At 37.9% G+C, this 15898-nt stretch overlaps 1 long non-coding RNA gene across 1 annotated transcript in view; it reads right to left on the minus strand.

Annotated features, from left to right (window-relative positions):
- LOC142872872 (uncharacterized) overlaps window positions 1-15898 on the minus strand; it is a 90300-nt gene that overhangs the window by 39998 nt on the left and 34404 nt on the right. The window lies entirely within an intron of this gene.

Raw genomic sequence — 15898 nt, forward strand, 5'->3', positions numbered from 1 at the left:
TTACTTTAAATATTTTAGCATATCAATTCTCAGAGTCTGTGCTGTCATTTCTCCATTTTACAGTTAAGAAAAGAGAGGCACAGGGAGGTTAAGTAGATTGTCTGAAGTTACACAGCTAAGCAGCAGAGCTAGGGTTTAGCACCAGACAGTCTGGCTCCAGAGTCTGTGTTTGTGACCACTTTGTTTTACTGTTTCTTTAAGGATATGCTGCTTAGCCTTTCTGAGCTTCAATTTCTTTATTATAGAAATAGGGTAATATTATTTACCTTCACATGATTGTTTAAAGAATAAATTTAATAACGGAAGTAAAATACCTGAAACTATTGGCACAAAATAAGACTCAATACATAATACTTCCCTGCCTCCTTTTTTCTGGTAGTTCTCCTGCTCAACAACAGGTCAGTAGACATTTAGAAACACTAATCAACATCTCTCAGAGACTGACATTCTCTAGGCTAAAAGGCCCCAGATCCTTTAACAATTCCTCATAAGAAGAGTCAAAGGAAAGCTTTCTTAAAGATTAAGAGACATTTCTGTTTCATGTATTTCATAAATGTGTTCAAGGGTAAAAATTTGAGATATTAACACCAAGGTTCTCCACTCCTTGGCACCACTACCCTGTTTCACCAACAGCAATGCCTGACCCTCCCTGCGGCCCTACCGTCAACACACACTATTCCTGTGACAATCACCCTATTGTCACCCTATGGGTTACGCAGGTTACCTTGAAGCATGGCTAACACAACTGGATTCAGAATCAGAGACAAGTTCTTGGCTTTAGCTCCAAACAAGCTCTTGAAACTCATAGCAGAGGTCACAGTGGTGAAAGTCAAGGATTCTAATTCACAAGATCTGTCAAACTGTCTTCTTTAAAATTTGAATGTTAATGCTAGTATTTTGCCAAATGTCAAAAGGGAGACACTCCAAAAGCCTTACTTTGAAAAAAAAATTCTCTTCCCTAGCCACAATGAATTAAAATTACACCTGAGAATTAGCACAACCCATTTCACCAATAAGAAAAACCTTCTATGGATTAGCACAAATTGCAGATGCTCATTCTTCAGCAGTTTGATCTCGACAAAGCTTTTCAAAAATGTGAATAGCAGTGCTCTAATTCTCATGAGAATTTCCCTTGGGGTCAATTTCCCATAACATCCTAAATAAAGATTTTAGGTCAATTCTATCATAGAAACATAAAGTAAAAGACCATACTTAGACCCATGGGGACAGAATCATAGATGCTTGACTCTAGAAATAGACCTTGTCTCATTTATGGATTCCATCTCTGTAGTATCTGTTTGAATGTTTCTGTTGATGAGAGACTCACTGCTTCCATATCAGTCAATCTCTTTCAGTTTTAGACAGCAGTGAATAAGTGACTCAAATTATTTTTTTAAAAGGTCATAGTCTTTAGAAGGACTAACAATTTTTTAATTAGACTAATTTTTAAGTTAACTAATGTTCAGTGATTAATCATAATGAAGGCAAAAAATAGACCACAAAAACTCATTTCCTTATCTATTTCTACAGAAAAAAATAGAGTGAACTATCCAGCCCTTTGGACCACTCTTCCCATCTCCATTTTTCCATGTGGCATCATCATCAGACCTCGTGTTCTATGCCCACAGCAGAGCAGATCTAGTAATAAGATGAACATGGAGTAAAATAGCACGCTAATTAAGTACTGTCCCAAGTATCAGGCCAATGGTAGGTGTGTCTGTCTAATACAAGTGTTAACTAACCTTTCCAAATTCTGTGATGAAAACACCTACACTGAATGAAAGTATGGGCCACTTAAGACTACTTCCACACACCAGGCAACCTAACTTGTTAAAGAATGGTCTGAAGTGACAGAGGCAAAGACACAACTGCTATATTCTCTTAATGATCTGTCAAGATAGTTAGAGATAATATTTATTGAGCATCTATTATGTTCAATCAAATGTGCTTTGCATCTTATGATGCAAAGTATGTGGGGAGACAAAGCATAAATATAGAAAAATGTTTATGAAGACAAAACTGATTCATCAATCCAATACAAGGCAGCATTATCAAAGAGCCCACAGTGCAGTTCATCATTATTTCTTTCGTTCCATGGCTGTTTATCAGGTGCTCACTGTGGCATGCTGTCTCCTTCTCTTAGGGGCTTTAAAGACACCCAAGGCAGTCCCAGTCCTGTAACTCTTCGGGTGATAGTGGTGTGGTTCCTACCATTAGCATTCAGTGCTGTATCTTCCTTCTAGATAACATATTAACGATGACCTAATATTATTTTGTATGACATTTATTTAAGTATGTATCACCTCTTATCTCTCACTATAATAAGGCTATTCCTATTTTCCTTATTGGCAGTTTCATTTCCACTATTTGTGAGAATGAAGATATCACTGATTGGCTGGCTTCATAATATCAAGTGAACTAGATATGACCTTTATGGTCAAATTAAGAGCATAATCATTATAATTGTGTACCAGGCATTTAACATACATTATATTTATTTCTGATAATAATTCTGGAATGTTATTATTTCTATTTTTATAGATGCAGAAACAGAGGTTCAGAAAGATAAATGGCTAACCCAAGGCTAGGAAGGAGAACTGACTTTGGAAGCAGACCATCTGTGTTATAATCCTGTCAGCAAATGGCTAACTTTCTCTGGATCTCAATTTTTTCTTATGTAAAAAAGAGATAAAAGATCATGACCCACTGGGTTGCTGTTTGGATAAAATGAAGTACTAGACATGAAACTGTCTAGTACCATCCAAATGTGAGCATGACTGTTGTAACTTCTATATAGATTTTTAAGCCTATACAATGTTTACCATCTTGAATAACAAGATTAAAAATATCTCAGTAGCCATACATTATCCTATTGAAATTTTAATATATCTTTTAACTAATTTTTTAGACAAATTTACTTCTATAACTCAAAAATGCTGCCCTAGTTTACCATAATATCCAGTCTACAAAATAAAAAGAATTGACATGCCTTTGGAAACAAACAAAAACAATTGACATCTAAACTCAGAAAACCTTTTTTTTATGCTTCTCTTTGATCCACCTCAAAGATACAACAGAGCAAGGATAGATCCAAAAAAGGATATTAAACTCCAACAGACATGTATTGAGTGCTTACTACATGCCAATCACGGTTCTAGGCATTAAGGAAACTGAGATAAATAAGGCAAAGTCCCTGACCTCAAGTAGCTAAAAATAGGTTGCTTCCACTGGAAGAGTAAATGCTCTGCTCATAAGTGTCACTATACAGCAAGAATAAGAAAAGTCAGAAAATTGGCCTTATGGTTTCTATACCGCAAGATGATAATATTATCAGTCTGTTTTATGTAATGAATCCAAAGTTATAGAAGTTTCTTTGTTGGTTGTAAATTTTGAAAAACAAACACTAGAATATGAAGATTTTAGGCAACTTGTGAATAATAAATGAGAATTGGGCTATAACAGAAACTACAATATGTTAGTATATATCATTTAGCTTTTGAGATCAATGTCATGAAGTCTATTCAAGTCTTTCTACTAGCTCCAGTGCTTTTGCCAATGACAGAATACAGTCTTGGCTGAGCCAAAAAGAGAATGGTGATTCTTTTGAGGTTATACCAAGTAAATGCTCGATCATGAGAGATATTTAGAGATTTAGGTAGAATATTCCTGACCATCCCAAAATAATAGAGAAGTAGAAAAAATCCAAAAACCTGTCTATATTGTTAATAAATAGGCTTCCAAAACGATGTCACAAAATAATATGGCAGTGGTTTAAGACATTAAGTGCTCAGTAGTGTCACTGCTTAGACTTACAACTGGAGGTGCAGGTAGATTGAGCAAGCTGGGACTAGAGGATAAAGGTTAATAATGGTACACACCCTGTCAAGCAAACATATATTTGTTAGAGTATTTGCATCACCAGTTTGTATTTCTTAGCAAGCTACTATTTTTCCAGATGTGTATTTTGGGGATTTTTGAACAGGATCATTGCTTTTGTCCGACAGGCTAAGTGCTATGTGGCTCCATGGGGTCACCATTTACATACATAGGCTGTAATGTAACTGTCACCATCTGGAGTTGCATTACATAGTAGCCCTAGGCTATGTGAAGAAAGTTAGGAAGAGATGAGATGGGGAGAGATTATTAGGAAAACCAGAATGGTTTATGAAGGGAGCAAGGCAAATTGACACACAAAGTCCAGCACCCCTGAACTGAGCACATAATCTGGAACTACAGCAGGTGTCTATATCACCAATTGGGATTTGGGGATATGTATAAGCACCTGGTATAGCTTTTAAACATACACTCCCAGATGCCATACTTACCATTTTGTGTCACTTTGCCTAGCGTTGTGTTAGCATTCCTATAAAACCATTTATAACTAATGGGTTTGATCCTAACATTTGAATTTCTTAGGTTCAAATGAATTTGAAAGTATATGCAGAGCATCTATAGAACACATTCAATGTTCTCCAGAGACAGATTGCAAATTCTACTTTACACATTATTCTATTTATAATTTGTAACTAATTTTAAGAAAGTTTTTGGCTTTAAAGAAATCTATCATGCTGGTATCACACCACATTTATTATATTAGATTATATAGGTGTGTTTCTGGACATTCCAAGAGTTAAATCACACACATCTTACTTAAACAAGTCAAACACTGTCATTTCCATCACTGTCCAAGACACATATCTCTTTAGTGTACCTGTAACAACACACACACAGACACACACACACACACACACACACACACACACACACACACAGAGTCTTGAATTCTATAAAGTAATATGCTATTTTATGGTGTAAATTCAAGTGAAGGGAAGGGGATGGGTGTATATATACATATATATATATATATATACACATAATGAGTGCAATGCTCACCAACTGGGGGATGGACACACTTGAAGCTCTGACTTGAGGGGGGGCAAGGAAAATGTATGTAACCTTAACATTTGTACCCCCATAATATGCCAGGAAAAATAAATTTAAAAAACACAAATAGATGCCCAGGTCAAAACACATTTCAATTAAATGAAAATCTCTATTAAAAACAATTGCATCTATTCAATACTTTTTTTTGTAATTGATGGCATGATGTAATTTTATATTCACCTTGCAAAGTAACAAGATCTAAAGCCTTGGCAAGATAAATACTCTATTTAAAAAAATCATCTTAGTGTGTTTTAGATTCTTTTGGTTGCTGGGATATGAAAGGCTGAGGAAAAGAAACAGTGTTCCCAACCCTATTTGTGACCGCCCATTCTTTCCTCTTCTCCCTAACAAGGTTAGTCAGATTCGTGCAGAACCCATAGGTTGAAAGGGCCCTTATCACTGCCTGGTGATCACTGTTCCAGCCCTGGACAATGAGGGTTCATCCAAAAGCACTGCTTCCTCTCTGCTATTGACAGGAAACCCTGCCTGTGACGAACTGCACAAGCCTCACTCAATGCCTGGCAGGCCGGCAGCTGGGGACCTGGGAGGAAAAACAATTTCTAAACCTAGTATTTGTGCAACAAAGTAGCAGGTGGTGGTGAGATGGGAAAGCTAATGGGGAGATTTTTTTTTTTTTGAGGGACAGGGTCTGAGTCTGTCGCCCAGGCTGGAGTGCAATGACACGATCATAGCTCACTGTAGCCTCTAACTTCTGGGCTCAAGCCATCCTTCCCCCCTCACTCTCCCTCCAGTAGGACTACAGGTGGAAACCACCATGCCTAGCTAATTTTTTTTTTTTTTAGAGATGGGGTCTTGCTATGTTGCCCCGGCTGGTCTCAAACTCTTGGTGGCAAATGATCTTCCTGCCTTAGACTCCCAAAATGCAGGGATTACAGGTGTGAGCCACCACACCCAGCCAGGAATTTTTCCAAATACTCATCATCATAATAGTTTCCCTAGGCCACATAGAGAATTGTGATATTCACAAAAGGACTTAGATACACGAAAAAATAAATACTTTTCAAGTTTAGACAACTTGGAAATTAGAAACTTGGATGTGAAGAAGTGGGGTAAAGCTCCATAATACAATGATAAATATACTAAAATGGAGTAGCTCTTCTAAAGGATCTGTTAGAGGCGGGTTGCAAACTCTCTTAAATTATTACATGTATTTAAAAAAGAATTTTGAGTTTTGAGTTTTTGAGTTTTGTCTAAATTCATTCTGTAAAAATGTGTACCAAACTGTCTTTAAAACAGTACCAGGGGAACAGTTAAAATGAAAAGCGCCAGCAATTAAAATGCCCTGAATATCTGGTTTTCGTGTGTCATTTTTCATCTATATTGCTTGAAAGAAACGCATGACTTATGGGGCTTTCATTTAGATACCTGATTGGAGGCATCAGAAGAAGACGCTGAGCCACATCTCTGATGTGATAACATTGAGGAGCTTATGAGAGAACACAGATGGAAATGTCTATTAGGCAGTTAAGAATTTGAACCTAGAATTCCAGAGAAAGTTCCGAGCTACTAAGACAGGAAAAAATGCCAAAGAAGAGAGAAAAGATAAGAAGGTCAAAAATGAAGTCTCAAAAAAATTTTCTATATTTAGAGGAAGAAAAGAGAAAAAATAAATAATATTACTGAGTGCAAACCTAGATTTAAAAAAAAAAATCAAACGAATGTAATAAACCTAGAGGTAGAGAGATGAACACAGACTGAAATGATGCAGGGGGCTCAAAAGGGAAACGAACTCTGAGTAGGCAATCAAAATTGACACATTGGCAAAGTTTTGACATTTGAGAAAACAATTTCAGTATACTAACGAAAGCAGACACCAGATTGCTAGAAAAACTGGATTGCAAATGAGTAAGTGGTAAGGCAATGGGGAAAATATGAGCAGATAATCCTTTTAGAAAATTCATAGAGCAGGAAGAGATAGAAGTTTCAGAGGGGAGGGAACTGGAGGACAGCTTTTTGTTCCTAAAAAGGGAAAGCTCATATGGTGGGAATTTGATGTTTGCACAGAGATGAGGAAGGACAGGGACAAGACGGTAAATCTGCCCTCTGTTCTCAAGGAAACAAACAAACAAATCAGTAAGAAAAATTAAAGTTCCAAAGAACTGAGAATTAAGGTTTGGGCCGTTATTTAGCACGCTCACGTAGGTTAGCCACACCAGTCAACATTTAGGAATTCCCTGCTGTCTGAAACAGCCATGGGCTTAAGCCCATGATTCAGGCAGAGGGCCTGTTTGTTTGCTTTTCCTTTGGTGAGTGAGTCTGTACATCCTGTGGCCGGCCAGAGGCATCCCTGGCCTCTCCTGCCCTCCATCCCTCCTCACCCCGCTGCTCACCCCACCCCTCCACACTCCCCTCTTGTTTTCAAACTGAGTTTGTCTTGGAAATTCTAACCTAGCAAATTAAGATTATTAAAACAAGCTAGGAAAATATCTCTGGCAATCAAAGAGGGCTTCATTCTACTAGAACAGCAACCAAATTTTTAAAAAGATAGAGAGAAAAGGAAAGTTACAGAGGAAATAGTGATAAAACTTGATTACTGAGAGCCTGCCTGGTGGTCTGGTTTCCTGGGTCAACACATTGGCCCAAACTTTCAGAGCTGGATGAAGCAGAAAAAGCTGCAGAGGCAATGGGCTGAGTCACTGGAGGAGAGAAGGCTTCCCAGCTTTAAACCAAAGCACCCAGGGACATTCACAAGCCTTGGACTCAAAAATGGACCCCAAACACGGTGTGAGGTGGGGTCTGATAAAAGACAGAAATAAGGCACCTTCTAAGAAATAGCACACACTTTGGGATCTTTATGCTACGCACCTTCTCTTCTCTCAGCTTCAAGACCTTTCCCTGCTGTCCCTTCCTGTGGAACTCTTCCTCGACCTAAAAATCCAACTGCTACTCTTCCATTCAGTTTCGCAAAATCCACAGACTGGAATCCTTTCCTCAAACAATAGGAACTTACACCTTCATGGTAAGCCCTCGATGTCAAGAATTGTGTGCGGTGTTGGGGCTACTCCTTCTCTGCCTTTCCTCAGTCATTTTGTGATTCTTTACCTTGCTTTCTTTTATGAACTTTATAACATTTTTTTTAATTTACTGATGTTACACTTATTCATTTATTTGTATATTGTATGTCTCTTCCTGCTATAAGATGCAGAAACACTGGAATTTTGTTTCATTCATGAAACATTCCCAGAACTTTGAATACTGCCCCACACATAGTAGGCACTGAACATATATTTGCTGAATTAATTAGCAAATCTATCAATCTTTTCTTTTAATCCTCACAGCAATTTGTAGGCATTAATTTGCACAATTTTTCAGATAAAAATTAGTTTTTCATTAATATGAGAACATACAGAATAACATAAAACTAATGCATATATTAGTATATTAAATAATATATGTGATATAATCAGGTCCCTCTGATGCCAAAGCCCTATTCTTTTCCTTTCTTATCTCTTATAGCCTCTATAACACACTGCCTCTAGTTCTTATTCCCTCACGTATCACACCCATAGAGTAGTGAGCTCTGTGGGAGAGGACATTCTTCTTTAATTTACCCACATGCAATCCCCACGCCTTGAAGACAGCAGCTATTCACCAAATGCTTATGGAGTTGAAATTGAACTTTCACATCTCAGCTCCAGGCAATAGCTAGATTTGGGACTCATTTATACTTCAGATCTTTGCTCACAGTAGGAGTATGGAGTTTTCCACAGCTAAACCAAGATAGATGAATTTTCTCTCAGCTAAATATAATACAGGACTAAGAGACAATCATATACTTATAAAAACAAGTGAATCTGCTGGTTGAAAAGGAATTTGACCAGAGTAACAAGAGGACATTTCAGAAGGAAGGAGCAGCAAGAGCATTCACGTAGAGGCAGGAAGGCTTGGAGAATGCACTTGGAGATCAGGGAATAGACCCATTTGTCTCAGAACATCGATGGCCCATGGAGTGGCAATGGATACTTCTATATTCACTACAGTAAGTGAGTTCTAAAATACTGGGTTCTCAATAGTAGTTCATGAACTGGCTTCTACATGTATTACATTCCTATTGCTGTTATAACAAATTACCCCAAATTTAGTGGCATAAAACAGTGCAAATTTATTATCTTACGGTTCTAGAGGTCAAAAGTCCAAAATAGATCTTATAGGTTTAAAACTAAAGTGCTAGTAAAATGTGTTCCTTCTGGAGGTTCTAGGGGATAATCCTTTTCTTGCCTTGTGCAGTCACTGGAGGCTGCCTACACTCCTTGGCTAGTAGCCCCGTTCTACCTTCAAGCAGAAATCACATCACTATGACCTTTGCTTCCATATGTCACCACATCTCCTTCTCTGACTCTGACCCTCTTACCCCCACCTCCCTCTTTTATTTATAAGGACCCTTGTGATGACATTGGATTCACCCAGGTGATCCAGGATGTGATAGTTATTTTTAGCTGTCAACTCAGTGGGGCCACAGTGCCTGATATTAGGTCAAATATTATTCTGGATGTTTCTGTGCAGTTGTGTTTTGAATGAGATTAACATTTAAATTGGTGGACATTGAACAAGACAGATTGCCCTCCATAATATAGGTGAGCCCAGTCTAATTAATTGAAGGTCTTAATGGGACAATGTCTGACCTCTCCTTGATGCGGAAAATGTCGGGCGTCGGGACGTGGCCGATTGCCGCCTCCCCGTAGTTCCGCATCTCGGAGGGGCCAGTGCTGCAAGTGGCATGCTGCTGGGGCTGGGCCCGTGGCACACAGCCGCCCTGGACACCCCGCGTGCTGCCAGGACCCAGCGTGCTGGAATGCCCCAGGCCCACAGTGCCACTGCCTATTTCCCACGCTGCTTGCGTGATCCCGATTGGGTAATTTTTGAATCCCACTGTTTTGATTGGATGTTAAGGCTTGTTGATTGGATGTTAAAGTCTGTTGTTGATTGGATATTAAAGCCTATTGCTGATTGGATGTTAAAGCTTGTAGTTGATTGGACGCTTCTTGCCCTACCAAGGGTATAAAAGCAGGGGCAGAAGGGCAGGAAAGGGAGGAACATTGGAAGACACAAAGAAAGCTGTAATGCTAGGTGTGCTGAGTCTGCTGTAGAAGACTAAAAGCTGTTCCCTGATTCTTCATGTGCCGCTAGGTTCTTTCCCTGGTCAAATGGATAAGAGCTGTATCACTAGCTATACGCACTGCTGCAACCTCCTAAGCAAGAAGGAATTCTGCCAGGACAATGTTTTTGGACTTGAACTGCAACTCTTCCCTGAGTCTTCGGTCTACTGGTCTATCCCGTCAGATTTTTTTTTGAACTTGTCAAGCCTCCACATCACCTGAGCAAATTTTTAAAAATAAATATCTCTCTCTCTCTCTCTCTCTCTCTCTCTCTGCACACACACACACACATACACAGCCAGTTGATTCTGTTTCTCTGGAAACTGACTAATTTACAGGAGAATCACTTTATCTCAAAATATTTACCTTAATCAGATCTTTACTGTCCCTTTTGCTGTGAAGGTAACATAATCACAGATTCCAGGAATTAGGAATGGGCACTTTTGAAGGGTTATTATTCTGCCTACCACATCATACAACACTTGCCATTTAACCAATTATTCTTCTTGAAATATACTGCACCTAGCCCAGTGCACTAGCCAACCAAAAAAGAAAGACCCCAATAGATACTATTCTGAAGAATAGTGACACAACTTTTAGCATGTACACTTTAAATAAAATAAAAAGAATATTGTTATAATTTCATTTTCCCCTAAAAGCACTATTATTAAGATACAGAATAAAAAAGAAAAGGTCCTAGAATTAGTGGAACTCAAGCAGTTTGACAAAAGCTATATTCTGGCTTCAAGTTTTACTTTAATTTTACTGTTTAGAGAGATTTGTAAATATAACTGAATACACCACATTTCAGTTCTATAGTTTTCACACATAGTAATGTCTCAGAGACAAACTAATTAGAAATAGATATATTGATGAAAAATGAGTATTCTAAGGAGGATGCTATAGTCTATGTCATAACATTGCAGCTGTTCCATATACCATATAATTTGCCACTTTTATCATTAGCAGAACTATTTGAAAACAAATAAAATGCAACTGTGCTTTTGGATAGCAACTTTTGCTTCAGGTAATGGTTTTAACTGATAAGGAATCTGGAAGTTTACCATCCTTTGACAATAACTCTGATTTCCCCCCATCTTTTCAAATTTCTCAGTGGAAAGTGGAAAATCTCTGATCCGCACCATCTGTTTGCCTCATCCAGTAGCACATTCCAATCCTGGCAACAGAAGGCTCATGACAACCCGCCAATAAAATTCCTGAGATTGTCAAGACACAGGATACTTGTGAAAAAGATTAAGATAAGATTTTTTTTTTTCACGGTTAAATTCCTCACATACACACCCTTTCTCTCAGAGCACCACTGGCTTCAGTAACAGATTTCAGGTAAAACTGGAAAATGCCACACAGAGAGAGCTTTCAATGATTTATTCCATAAACAGGCAGTTTGCTGTGTTGGAAACCCTGGCTCACTCAGCGGTCTGGAGTTCCATTTGCAGTCATTTAAATCGCAATTAGCTGGTGGCAGGTTATATCCAACTTAGTACATTCCATACAGAATGGATTTCCAGGACTGCCAGACAACACTGTCCATGTTGAATCCATAGTGATCACCCTTTGTGTTGAACCCAAACAAACAGGGTCGCAAGAAAAATGTGTGTGATTGTTTGAGCCCCACAACCTTCATGATGGTTGGGAGGCTGCTTTCTGAAAAAATAGACCTTATGTAGTAACACTGAGTAGTTACTAAGGCACCGGAGACGACACTAAGGACTTTAAATGCATCACTTTAGTCAATCCTTATAACTACTCCATGAATTACATCCTATTATCCGACCTACTTTTCAGATGGAGAAATTGAGGCAGAAAGGTTAAGTGACTGGCCCAGAGTCACATGCCTATGAGCCTGGAGCCAGGACATAAACTCATATAGCTTGTGGAAAGGGTCCATGTGCTCAGCCATTCAGCTATGCAACATTTATATCAAGAAGCCATCCTTCCTTTATGAAGGAACCACTCTTGACACATCACTGGGTATGAAGCGATTTTCCAGAGAGTGGTGAGAATGGATTTGTGCTGATCTGTCCATCCCTACGCAACGAGTCTCAAGGAAGAGTTTTGCAAGATGGCTGGCTGAATCTGGGCAGAGTGTTGGTTCCAAGCCAGAGTCACTTTATCGACTCACTTGAAGATGAATCTGAAACTTGGACTCATTAACAGGATGATTTAATGAAATAAACTAGTAAGCCATAGACATTGTTACAAATAATCTCTTTGATTGCCTCAAGCCACATGCTGCAAAGGAAATGAATAGTTAATTACAAACAGAAAAGTTCTCTTCTTTATGGTATATAAAATGAAACCCTCTATTTTCCTATTTTTTTCCTGGAGCTATACAATTTCCAATGTTGATAAATATACTGAGTTCCAAAAATTTACATTATCTTGCCTCCACATGGGTCTAATTCCTTTGAAATGACTGACAGATAGGTCTGAGAGACCTGTTGTGAGATCACCCCTAAACAATAAGAGGAAATTCTCCAAGTTGCCGCAAATGTTCAACTCTCCTTAGTAATACAATTTCCCATGAAAACCTCATTGACAGTCCTCTCAATGGCAGATCAAAGCACTTGATTAAAGATTATAATACTGTACAATGCTTCTTTTAAAAGTGTTGATACCTTTGAATGGATAAGGAAAGAAAAAAAAAAACCCAAAAGGACCACTGGATTAGTGCATGTCACTTAACCAGCTGTTCTTTTTTCTTATCAAATATCGGAGCAGTGACTTCCCAATCTAACTATTCTTTCATACACTTTTGCCAGTCATTTTCAAGATTTACTTCACATTTGGGAAGATGAGAGCAAAGGTGTTTACACTAAAGAGCACAGAACTCTTCCCACGACACAAGCCTGTATCATTTTGTTACTCAATAAAGTATCAGAGGAGACATTATAAAATCCTGTGTGCCCTTTGCTCAAATAAAAGTTGTAAACAAACTCCTATTTCTCTATTCCTTGTTATTTTCTTTGCTCTTCTAGATATCTGGCCATCTAGCACCCACTGGCAACCTCATTTTTGCTATTGTTGGCCCCAAACCCTTCACTTTATTAATCACCCAAGGTTTATTAGCTCATATTTGTCTCTTCTGTTTAGTCTAACAAATGTCTTTAGTTTAGCAGTGTTATATAATTCTCTTACAATTAATAAGGTCATAATTGTAAATCTTTATAAAGGTAGATGGAATAGGTTTATAGATGAAATTATTCAAAGCAAGACTGTTTATGCTTTGGCTATAATGAAGCCTGTTCCTGCCCATGCCAAGAATGGCCAGGAATTTGCTCTTTTCTTCCAACTTGTTCCTATGTTCCCATGGCAAGACCAGGTACTTGGAAATTAAATCCTTTCTTAGCCATAGATGGGAACTGACCCTCTTACAGTAAGGCTGAATTCGAAACAACAGTGGCTTGTTCAGTCCAGGCAATGCCTCTGTGTGTGTGCCACACATATGCAGTTTAGTTAAGTGAGAGGATAACTGCAGATTTTTTTTCATTGTTATGAAAAACTACAAATGTACTATTCACTTAGAAGCCTAATCATCCAAAAAGTATATTTAGTAATATAAAGCAACTTTTATGCATCAGTTTGCCAGTTCCCCTTGACATTAGTAGCATCTCACTAAATAAGGGTTATTTCTCCAGAGCCATAGAGAAAAATGATGAAAAAAATTCTTCATTGAATAAAACCCTCCCACTGACTTCTAAATGGGTTTCTCAATCACTTAGCCTGCCTTTTCTAATCAGTCCTTACATCACACAAAATGCAGAAAAGACTTAAATCTAAGTTTTTTGGACCCAAGTTTACTGTTGATTTTTAGGATATTTTATAGATTGTGTGCCAGCCATCTAGACATGGCTAGAAGAAAAATAGTGCATAGACAAACACCAGGCATTTGCAATCTACAATGATCTCTTTTCCTATAAATAGATGCATGTGAAGTGTCATAACCTTAACCCCATTTCATGAATTGCTTGTGAAATTGCTGACTCCTAGTTTTCTCCTACCCTGCAAAACCTTTGCTGTCGGCATACTTGCATTAGTGAAATACAACCCATGAAGAATTCCCCCAGGAAACAATAGCAGATAAGATTTAAGATTGACTGAATTTGAGGCCAGCCACAAAGAGCTACTGCACTGCTATATAATGAAAGGCCAAGAGCCAAGTATAAGGCCTTCAAAAGGCAGATTTGAAATTAGATATTGCAAAGGACTCAACACAGGAGAAGTGACCAACTCACAAAAGAAATACAAATTAAAATGGATTTTTAAATTTACTTGACTGCATTAGTAGGAGGTTCTATTTTCTTCCAAATCCCTGGCTTGGTACTACATATAATCATGAGATTTATTTGTTATTTTTTGTTATTAATTTAGGATTGAACTAAAAAAAGCACCTTGGAAAAGAAAAGCTGGTATGTCATTATTTCTTTTTCAAGGAAGGAACTGCTTTATTTTGTGTATATAGTTTCATCTATATTTCAAATACCAAAAATAGAATGATGAATTTTCTCATACTAAAGATAAAAATGTGATTACTAAATATGAATTCACCCATTGAAATGAATACTCTTTGGATGGTGATTGCTCCTACAAAAAAAGAGAGCACAGCAAAACATAATAATGAATTTTGAAATAATACATATTGAAGAAAAAGTTTTAAAATGCTTCCTAGATATGGTTTCTTTTCTAGGATAGTGTCTAAGTGGGCTCCAGGTGGCTGACATACAAGCTATCTCTGCACCCAAATAAGACAGTACTGATTTTGGAGTCAGACAATTGGATGCTTAGATTAGATTGTCCCCTTTTGTATACACTTAGTCATGTCTTTAAGACTCTTCTGCAGAGACATCTCTGGTGTACACACCTTAGGTCAATAAAAACAATCTCTGAAAACAATCCAGCATTCAGTGTTTATCTAAGGGCTCTAATGTCCTTAGGACCTATCCAATGACTCTAATGAACCTGCTTATGATATCTGACTACACATTTTGGTAGAGCCCAGGAGGCAAGAGGTAAAATGAATATGTTAAGTACAAGTAATCCCATCCGAATTAGCAAAGACTAATCATTCAACACCTTGAATCTGAATGCATCATAAATATTAATGCTGGGAGCATGCAGACAGGAGACTACTTGGGCCAGAAAGCAGCCTTTGTGGGATGCAGCACTCTGTAGGCAAGTGGAGGTGAGTTGATGAGGAGAGGAGATACTTTAGAAAGAACACACCCAAGTGCAAACTCCACACTCTACATAATTTTGCCATGGGCAGGTTCTATTCAGAGAATCATGTGAGTGTCAGTTTGCAAAATTAAAATATCCAGACTAAAATTACTTAAACAATAGAAAATCTATTTTCTTACATAACAATAAATCAGTAAGTAGTCAGTTGAAAAGTTATTATAGCAAATTCAGTGATTCAGTGATATTATCGGGGATCTTTTCTCTATATTTCCATTCTTCCCCCTTCAAGGTGTTGCCAATGTTTCCCATCATAGTTCAAAAGTGTCTGCAGCAATTCCAAACTCATACTGGTTTTTATCAATTTAGTAGATATTTTTGAATGCATGCTTTCTCTGTTTGCCATATGCTCTTAGGACAATTTCAAGAGACTTTAGATAAGTGTTTGTTTGGGTTTTAATTTTCCCCAGTTAAATTGTTGTTTTGTTGTGATAAGAGTCTATCAAGCTTCTTACTCTGTCATGCTGGAAGTTCTACTTTTCAAGGTTTCTTGGGCTTAGGCTTCAAAATGGTGCAATATTATCTCTGCTATATTTTTACAAGATTGGCCCAAATTCAAGAAGTAGAAATACAGACTCCAC

The sequence above is a fragment of the Microcebus murinus genome, chromosome 9 (assembly GCF_040939455.1).
Source record: "Microcebus murinus isolate Inina chromosome 9, M.murinus_Inina_mat1.0, whole genome shotgun sequence".
NCBI lineage: Eukaryota > Metazoa > Chordata > Mammalia > Primates > Cheirogaleidae > Microcebus > Microcebus murinus.